This window comes from Lagenorhynchus albirostris, chromosome 8, assembly GCF_949774975.1.
Source record: "Lagenorhynchus albirostris chromosome 8, mLagAlb1.1, whole genome shotgun sequence".
NCBI lineage: Eukaryota > Metazoa > Chordata > Mammalia > Artiodactyla > Delphinidae > Lagenorhynchus > Lagenorhynchus albirostris.
The window spans coordinates 104,473,804-104,483,352 of record NC_083102.1 but is presented as its reverse complement, the minus strand read 5'-3'; the positions used below and the strand labels follow the sequence as shown (position 1 = coordinate 104,483,352).

The following is a 9,549-nucleotide window of genomic DNA, read 5'->3' as shown; positions in this document are numbered from 1 at the left end:
TATTGTGGGACATAAAATTATGTTTTATTAGTATTTTGGCTATCTTTTATTTTATGAAGTTAATTTTGAATGTCTTGCTTCTAATATTGTATCATGTTACTTAAATACATTTCTGAACTGTGAAGTATCCATTTATATGTTACTATTTAGTTTTTTATGATAATATTTAATGGATAGTTTAATAATAGGAGATGAAAAAGTTAAGCTGGCTTTTCATAAATATTTAAGAGGTTTGTACTTTTTCAAACTCCTTTAATTGAAAAAATATCAGCCTATAAATTTCTATGAAAATCCATTTTTCACTCCCGTTAAATTTGGAAAAATTATGAGTTTAATGTGTTTATTTATGCTAATTGGCATTTTTAAAAATTTTATTTATTTTAGTTTTGGCTGCATTGGGTCTTTGCTGCTGCATGTGGGCTTTTCTCTGGTTGCAGTGAATGGGGGCTACTCCTCACTGCAGTGTGCAGACTACTCATTGCAGTGGCTTCTCTTAATGTGGAGCATGGGTTCTCAGCATACGGGCTTCAGTAGTTGTGGCACACGGGCTCAGTAGTTGTGGCTCACAGGCTTAGCTGCTCTGTGGCATGTGGGATCTTCCTGGACCAGGTCTTGAACCCGTGTCCCTGCATTGGCAGGTGGATTCTTAACTACTGTGCCACCAGGGAAGCCCAAGCCTACAGCACCCAGTATTCCCAGGTGGTCTCCCATCCAAGTACTAACCAGGCTCGACCCTGCTTAGCTTCTGAGATCAGATGAGATCGGGCTCATTCAGGGTGGTATGGCCATAGACTAATTAGCATTTTTATTCAAACATTCCCTTGCTTTCTGGGAAAAAAAAAGACTTTAAAAACTTCAAGAATCAGAAGATGACAAAAATTTTAAAGTTAGGTTACTCGAATAAATTTTTCTAGTAGGCAGTACTTGCTAACATCTGTGTGCTTTGGATATGGCAGACAGTGTGACAATCACTTATTTATATTATTTCATTAAGTCTGTGTACTCATTTCATTAAGTCTGTGGGATGAGTAGCAGCATTCTTGTATTCTCAATGTCATTTATGAGGTAAGGAAACAGAGCACTGCAAATAAAATAATTTGCCTAATCATTCAGTTGGTATTAAGGTAACTCAACGTATAGAATATGGCTTCATTGCCTTTGCAATGTAATGTCTTGTTAACATGTAGTATATCAACTAACACATTTCCAAAATTCATGGGAAACCAAGTGGAAAATATTGAGGAACCTCAGAATGTAATAATGAAATTACATGTAAATGGTCTTCTCTCTGGATGTTTTTGCTTTTAAACTGTACCTGGCATCCCTGTATAGCAAACACACTAAGGCACAGAGGATGTGTGTTATCTGCCCAAGGGTGCCCAGCTTCTCAGCAGCAGAGCATGTGACCACAAGTGCAGCTTTCACAGAAACTGGGGGAAATTGAAACTGCTCCAAATCCTGTTTGGTTTATGTCTTTTCTGCCAGGAGATTGATTTTCACACTAGAAATGAAAGACAGTTATAGGAAAAAGGAATTCTCAGTTGAGATAGGGGAGAAGTTTAAGGAAACATCTTTCTTGAGATGCATTTCTGCCCCAAGACCCTGGAGATGACCTCACCTCTCCAGACAAGGAGAAAACATGTGACCCAGATGGTCAGGGTGGGGCTGGCAATGTTTCAGGAAGAGTAAAGAGCTGGAAAACAGGAGAAATGAAAGGAACAGGCACATCGATTAAACAGATCACAGGAAGCATGGCTTGTTTGACTCTGGAAAAGGCAGTGGTGACAACCAACCTGCATCAGAATCAAGCAAACAGAGCAACTCAATGGTCCTTTGCCTGGGATTTCCCCTGGGCAGCTAAGTGGTGGGGGTGCCCTTCATCACCTGCGCACCCTGGCCCAGACACTGTGCTGAATGCCGTGTGCTAAAGTCACTAACTACACAGACTTCAAAGCTTGATCTCACCCCTTTCTCTTTGCCTCTTCTGGACCCCAGTCAGGGAGTCAGAACGGGCCCACATTTTTATTGGAATGCTGGTGTTAACTTTATGAAGGCAGCACAGTAGCATCACTTCCTATCAGCATTTTATAGATGAGAAAAGTGAGGCTCAGAAAACACCTCCCTCTGCTAGAGTAGGAATGGGGGTCAGGGTGGGTGTCTTTCTCTGAGTACAAGGCTGTAAGCAAGGTGTGTGGTGGAAGTTCCAGGTAGATTGGAGGAAAGTGCTAGAGTTTGTGTCACTAATATACCACACCATGTCCCACCATACAATGCAGCACTGCACTGTACCCCCCCATACTGCACCTCACTGTAGTGTACCACACCACACCACACCACCATAACATCCATTAAGGCTAAAAAATAAGTTGGTGGATTAATAGTAGGAACAAACTTCTTTAATTTCATAGAGAATATGGACCAAAAACACTATAGTATTTATACTGATAGGATGTTGAAAATTTTCCCTTTGAGATTAGAAGTGAAACATAGATGCTAACCATCACACTTCTATTTGATATTATATTTCAGGTACTAGCCATGGCAGCAAGAAAGGTAATCATGCAATGTTTATGAGAACTGGAAGTATCATGTCATAGAGGACATGATAATGATTTTGGAATTAATATGTGAGGTGAGCAAGGTTGCAGGATATAAGTTCAATATACAAATTCAACTGTGTATTTCTGAACAAAAATTAAAATGTGTCTTTTATAAAAACACAAAAATATTAAATATCTAATAATGCATATAAACAAAATTTATATGTTCTCTATTCAATTTTTACCAAACTAATTTATAACCTTAAAGGCAATCCAAAACAAAATATGAGTATATGTTTATTTGTGAAAATAGACAAGCTGATTCTAGGGTTTATATGGAAATGCAAAAGATCAAGAAAAGCCTAGACCATCTTGATAAAAAAGAAGAAAAATATAGGGGAACTTACTTTATCAAATACCAAGTCTTTTATAAAGGTACAATAAAGACACTGTGATATCAGCTGACAAATTCTTCAGTGGAACAGAATGGAAAGCCCAGAAACAGATCTACATAAGTCTGGACACCTGTCCCTGATGAAGATGACACTTCAGAGCAGGGGTAAAGGATGGCTTTTCCAATAAATTGATATCTATTGGATATCAATGAGGTAGAAAGGAGAACGGAGAACTTGACTTTTGGGCATATCATACAAAAAATGAATTTCAGGTGCTTTGAAAACCACATAAAAATGTAATATAATTAAGCTTAGAAAAGATAGCATAAATGAATATATGCAAGACCTTGAGTAGATTTCACAAACAGAAAAAACACAGCATTAGTAGCAAAGGAAAATATTTATAAATTATACTCCATTAATAAAAATGTTCTCATCAAAATGTATCACTAAGTGGTTGAAAATTTGAGCCACTAAGAGTGAGAAGTTATTTGTAATAAGTATAACCAAGCACCTCCAAATTATCATACCTCCTGAGTTTCCCCAAGAGTAAGCACTATAAGTAGCTATTAACCAGTTAGAACATTTTTGTGACTTTGGGTTAGACAAATATGTTTAACACATGTCACAAAAAGCATAGCACATAATAAAAAAATGAGATGAATTTTATCAAAATTAAAACATTTTCACTCTCCACACCATTGTAAAGCAATTATACTCTAACAAATATGTTAGAAAAAAAAAAAACTTCACTCTTAAAGCTACTGTTAAAGAAAAAGATAAGTCACAGGCAAGGAGAATATATTTACAAAGTATAAAACTAATAAAAATTAACTCCTATAACTTCATAATAATTCCAATAAAAATATAAGCAAAAATTTGAGCAAACACATCTCTATCTATCTATCTATCTATATATATATATATGATTGCCCAGTAAGGACATGAAAAGAATCTCAACCTTGTGAGTCATCAAGAATTCAAATTAAACCACAGTGAGATTCCTCTGCACACTACTAGTACGACTGTATTGTAAAACACTAGAATATGTGTTGGTGAGGATGTGGACCACCCAGAACTCTCATTCATTGCTAGTGTGCAGGTGTAACAGTCTGGCCACTTTGGAAAACTGTTTGCTAATTTTAAAAAAGTAATTAAGTGCTTAATATGTGGCAGCCATTCCACTCCTAGGTATATACTCAAGAGAAATAGTTCATCTTTTGTTTACAATTTGTATATCTTTTGCAGGTAATATGCCTCTTTTATACTTAATTTATTATAAGCAGTTCAAACTCACATAGTCATGCCCAAATATATCTTCAGACACATCTTGTTTAGACTACTTAATTTTTGTAAGAAGCTGTCATCCTTACCTTATATTTTTAAATCTATTTAATCTTTAAATATATTATACAAAACATAGTATGTAGTGTATATATATACTTTTAAGAATAATAAATACTAATGTGCCAACAACATAAAAAAGAGAAATAAAAACATACGTAACACTATACTTGATTTATGATAGCCAAAAACTGGAAACAACCAAATGTCTATTAATAGGTGAGTGGATAAATACCTTTTGATACATATAATAGAATTGGACACTGTTTCCAAACATAGTCTCAATACTATATGTATATTCTATATACATTTGAATACTACTCAGCAATAAAAAATAAACTAACTACCGATCATAGCATGTATGAATCAAAGTCAAACATAAAGGAACAAAGAGAACAAAGTCAAACATAAAGGAATGTACGTTGTTTGATTCCTCTTGTGTGAAATTTAGAAAAGGCAATCTATTCTGTGAGCCAGAGAACAGCATAGAGATTAATTAGAGCTTTGTGGGGAGTGTATTGACTGGGAAGGGGCACAGGGGGAGATTTATGGAGGGAAATATTCCATATCTTGATTGTGGTGGTGATTCACACCCTTCATTACATAAAACTCATTGAACTGTATGCACACTTAAAACAGATTCTGTTTATTGTATGTGATTATACCTTAATAAAAGTGCTTACGAAAGTCAAAACATTTATAAATAATCGGTTTGAAAAGAATGAAGTTAAATTAAAGAAGTGAATATAATGGCATTGACTTTCCTGCACAGCCCTCACTTTGCAGAACACTGTCCAACATCATAGATGTCTTGGTGGCTACTCAATATTCTGTATAACTCATCTTCATGAATACGCCTCACTCAGGTACTTGGATTTTTTTTTTGAAGTATAGTTGATTTACAATGTTGTGTCAAATATTTTGATCTTAATCTTCTACTTTTCCAGCCTGGACTGATACCAATAACTACAACCTGCCTGACATCATGCTTTCCTCTGTCTTATCTCTTCTCCCACCTCCTTTATGGTCACCATATACTTTGTAGCATATTTGAGTTGCCATAAACTTTAGTTATTCGACGTTTGTATTACATGCTCTTTGGACATTGGCCTGGTTAGACTGCCACTTAGTCATGACTTCTTCTCTTTCCCCATGTGGCCATGTAATTATTGTTCCTGCATGGATGGAAAGAGAACATCCAAATGATGATGATTCATTAGGGAAAAATAGTTATCATGCAAATAATATTTAAAATATTAATCAGTAGAGTTCCATTATCTGCTTGATACATTTTGAATCAAAGAATATAGTTGAAAAAGATGATAGAGACTACCTTATCCACTGAAACTCACTAAAAGCATTTGCTCTTTCTAATGACACCATAGAAAAAATACAACACTAGCAAAGGTGATGTCTGGTCCTTTAACGTGATTTTCCCTCACTAGTGATTTTAAAGAATCAGATTCTATTTTTTCCTGAACAAGATCATTATATGCTGCTAGAAATTAACTAAGGTCCCCATAGAAGTCAAAGCATAGCTCATTGAAAATCAGAACATGTATGAAACTATTTCTTTAGAACAACACAGCTTAATTCTCTGTCTTAAGTGGCATCTGACTTGCACTTCTGGCATAGACTTTCCCAGGTTGTGGGAAAAGAAAGAGATAAAAGTATCCCAGCAATAATGAAAATCAGAGCTTAACATTCAATGTCACTGTGAAGAATTTTTATTACCTACAAGGTCAAAAGATTTGACCTGAGAAGCATAATCAGTGGACTTCTCATGCCATGTCCTGGGAAAAAGCAAGTCAATCTGTCCCTCTTTTATCTTTTATTAGTGTCTTTATGTGGTTCCGAAATGCAAGATCTCCCTTTGTTGCAAGGCTATAAATTTTTTTTGAGGTGTCTGTAACAGTCTCCTTCCCTTCCTTCAGCTCTCCAGACATGTGTGTCTGGATGTGTGCTCACACACGTCTTGGTGTGTGATTGTGGAAAGGGGAAATGATAGTTCTCACTCTGCCTTGGGACAGTGGTTCAGAAGGATGGAGGTCCCAGAGCATAGCCTCTGACTTTGTAGAGAAAGTGGGGGCGGAGTGTGGGGTTCTATCCAAGTGGACAGTAAGGAAGGACAAGCACAGAGCTGTTGGCACATTCCCTGAGATGAAGTCCTCTCCCATCCTCCAAACACAGGGGTGAACATGCTAAAGACAGGGATACTTGAAAGCCATAACCCACCTGGCCTACTCTCAAATTAGGCATCATGTAATTTAAAAAGTAGTATAAATAGTATTGCAAATAGCAGTAAATCACATAACATCCTGAAACTTCAGTCCTCATTTCCCTCTGTTCCCTCATTTGAGGAGTTTGGAGTTAACAATTTCCTACCCTACGCTCAACACTTATTTCTCTTTGGGGATGACCAGGTGAAGGACTTTCTTGGGTCAGACCTCAGAATATTTCTGATCTCTCTCCTGTGCACAAGCACCACTGTTCACTCCATCCTTTGGAATATTTACCACCAAGGCTGGTGACAGGATGTAACACATCCTCTACTCTCTCTCCACCATTGGAGATGGCACCCACATTTGCCCACCTAGGACCATTGAAAATAAAGGTACTTTGCCCATTTTCACTAGAGAGTGAAATAGAAGGAATAGATAGATATAAAGAAATAATAGATAATATATAAAGGACAAAAAATAGATTTCTAAGATATTAACCCTGGTCAATTTTTCCAACATTAATCTTTTTTTTTTTTGCTGTACACGGGCTTTTTTTTTTTTTGCGGTACGCGGGCCTCTCACTGTTGTGGCCTCTCCCATTGCGGAGCACAGGCTCCAGACGCGCAGGCTCAGCGGCCATGGCTCACGGGCCCAGCCGCTCCGCGGCATGTGGGATCTTCCCGGACTGGGCCACGAACCCGTGTCCCCTGCATCGGCAGGCGGACTCTTAACCACTGCGCCACCAGGGAAGCCCCAACTTTAATCTTAATTGACAATGGTTGGTCTTGTTCTTAGGTTGAAATCTAAACCCCGAGGGAAGGACTTCCCGTCACACCCACCATCCATAACCCACAAGCAGAAGGTCCTTCTGATCAGCCCTTGACCTTACATCAGAGGCTGACACAGCACTTACAGCCCTTGAGGAACTCACTTATCTCATGACAGGGGCAAAAATCTCTGGTTCTGGAAGATCTAAGCAAGGTCCACCAGGATCCATTACTTTGTCATCTCCACCTAGTGCTGCTCTGACATCAGCTACTGGAAACCCAGTTTGGATTAATATTTAAGTTCTGTGTTTTCATTTATTTCTTCTTGGCTCCTGAGGAAAAACTTTTTGGATTCTTACATCCAGCACTTGGTGAGATTGTGTAGCACAGGGTCCAGGGAAAGCACATGATGCCAACGTTGGGGTAGGGGTGCAGTCACCAGGCTCTCTCTATGACATCAGCGTTTATGCTGCCTCTGCTCCTTATTCTCCAGAACTAATCAGCCATCGAAAGGTCCCTTTGTGGCAACAGCAAGAATTAAAAATAGAGGTGAAAGGAAGGCAGCATTGACCACACTGAGGTTAAATAAAGGATGCTCAAAAATTGTTCTTCTGGTCCTTTCAACTATCCAATGTACTCTGTACTCCAATAATAATAAAATCTCAGGGAACAGGTTAGAAAATGATCTCTTTAGATATCAGTTTTCTCTTTGAAAAAAAGAAAGATGTAAGAAGATATATATTTCCCCACTGGACCTTTCAGATGTTGGACCTTCTAAGTCTGAAGGCAACAAAGGGATGGAGGGAATTTATGACCCCATGTCCCCAGGTTTAGCTCACACTGTACAAATGTAGAATCACTAGATGGCTTGGATCACACAGAAGCAGCCATTACTTCATCAAAGCTGCACAAAACATCGTTCAAGATGTTTCCAAAAGCAATGTTTCCAGGGATAGCTTTAACACATAAGGGAAGAGAGCAATTAGGAGCCTGGGTGGTAACTTTACCAGACTAACAGGAAACTCTCACCCCTGCTCTTGCTGGCTCATAAGACTTACAACTCTCTTCTGATAAGAGCAGAGAGTATCTGAGAGGGTCTTGGTGACTGAAGTCTTCAAATTCAGGAATTTAACATAAGTGACTGAAAACTGCTTCCTTTCAAAACCTGCACATCTCCAAATGGTGTTGATTTGTGTGTGTGTGTGTGTATGTGAAAAAAAGTTTTATTGACATTTAATTATTATTATTATATTATTATTATTAATTTATTGACATTTAATTCACATATAAAATTCACCCACTGAGGAGAAAAGGGAACCCTCATACACTGTTGGTGGGCATGTAAATTGATACAGCCACTATGGAGAACAGTATGGACGTTCCTTAAAAAACTAAAAATAGAATTACCATAGGACCCAACAATCCCACTATTGGGCATATACCCTGAGAAAACCATAATTCAAAAAGAGTCATGTACCACAATGTTCATTGCAGCTCTATTTACAATAGCCAAGACATTGAAGCAACCTAAGTGTCCTTTGACAGATGAATGGATAAAGAAGATGTGGCACATATATACAATGGAGTATTACTCAGCCATAAAAAGAAACGAAACTGAGTTATTTGTAGTGAGGTGGATAGACCTAGAGACTGTCATACAGAGTGAAGTAAGTCAGAAAGAGAAAAACAAATACCGTATGCTAACACACATATATGGAATCTAAGAAAAAAAAGTGGTCATGAAGAATCTAGGGGCAAGATGGGGATAAAGACACAGACCTACTAGAGAATGGACTTGAGGACATAGGGAGGGGGAAGGGTAAGCTGGGACAAAGTGAGAGAGTGGCATGGACATATATACACTAACAAACGTAAAATAGAAACTAGTGGGAAGCAGTCGTATAGCACAGGGAGATCAGCTCGGTGCTTTGTGACCACCTAGAAGAGTGGGATAGGGAGGGTGGGAGGGAGGGAGACGCAAGAGGGAAGAGATATGGGTATATATGTATACGTATAACTGATTCACTTTGTTATAAAGCAGAAACTAATACACCATTGTAAAGCACTTATACTCCAATGAAAATGTTAAAAAATATATATTTTGTTATATACATTAAAAAAAATTCACCCACTGAAAGTATGCAATTTCTTGGCTTTAGTATATTCACAGAGTTAGCCAACCATCACTGCGACCTATTTTTAGGACATGTTCATCAACCAAATAAGCAAAGCAGAGCCATTTTGCAGTCACTCTCTTTCCCTGCCAACTTCACCCCTTGGG

At 37.9% G+C, this 9,549-nt stretch overlaps 1 non-coding gene across 1 annotated transcript; it reads right to left on the bottom strand.

The window, feature by feature from the left end:
- Positions 1-674: 674 nt before the first annotated feature.
- On the bottom strand, positions 675-793 carry LOC132524981 (5S ribosomal RNA). The gene has a single exon (XR_009542118.1). It is a non-coding gene; the product is annotated as a 5S ribosomal RNA (ribosomal RNA).
- Between the last annotated feature and the right edge of the window lie 8,756 nt (positions 794-9,549).